Source organism: Poecilia latipinna, unplaced genomic scaffold (assembly GCF_001443285.1).
Source record: "Poecilia latipinna isolate Pla-1442-1.1 unplaced genomic scaffold, P_latipinna-1.0 Scaffold11316, whole genome shotgun sequence".
In the NCBI taxonomy this organism is placed as follows: Eukaryota; Metazoa; Chordata; class Actinopteri; order Cyprinodontiformes; family Poeciliidae; genus Poecilia; species Poecilia latipinna.
The window spans coordinates 1-631 of record NW_015123932.1 but is presented as its reverse complement, the minus strand read 5'-3'; the positions used below and the strand labels follow the sequence as shown (position 1 = coordinate 631).

Here is a 631-nt window from a genome sequence, read left to right as displayed (position 1 = left end):
AAGTTGATGATGTGAGATGCAATTCATGAAAATTTCAGCTGAGGTTTGCACTGAGATGCCTGGATTCAGAGTACAGACCATGACACCACAGAACCTTGTTGACCTTTAGTAAACACCTGTGATGAAGAGAACATGCAAAATCTGTTTCTGTCTGGTTTCGAACCAGAGACCTTTTGCGTGTTAAGCAAACGTGATAACCACTACACTACAGAAACTGAACTTCTCTTGTTTGTTTCAGTTTGAGGTTCCAAAGTTGATGATGTGAGATGCAGCGCATGAAAATTTCAACTCAGATGCCTGGATTCAGAGTACAGACCATGACACCACAGAGCCTTGCTGACCTTTAGTAAACACCTGTGATGAGTAGAACATGCAAAATCTGTTTCTGTCTGGTTTTGAACCAGAGACCTTTTGCGTGTAAAGCAAACATGATAACCACTACACTACAGGAACTGAACTTCTCTGCTTTGTTTCAGTTTGAGGTTCCAAAGTTGATGATGTGAGATGCAACGCATGAAAATTTCAACTGAGGTTTGCACTGAGATGCCTGGATTTAGAGTACAGACCATGACACCACAGAACCCTTGTTGACCTTTAGTAAACACCTGTGATGAATAGAACATGCAAAATC

The 631-nt window shown here is 41.2% G+C and overlaps 2 non-coding genes across 2 annotated transcripts; both read right to left on the bottom strand.

Moving 5' to 3' along the window:
- Nucleotides 1-142: 142 nt before the first annotated feature.
- trnav-aac (transfer RNA valine (anticodon AAC)) lies at nt 143-215 on the bottom strand. Its single transcript has one exon. It is a non-coding gene; the product is annotated as a tRNA-Val (tRNA).
- A 165-nt stretch (nt 216-380) lies between these two features.
- Nucleotides 381-453, bottom strand: trnav-uac (transfer RNA valine (anticodon UAC)). Its single transcript has one exon. It is a non-coding gene; the product is annotated as a tRNA-Val (tRNA).
- Between the last annotated feature and the right edge of the window lie 178 nt (nt 454-631).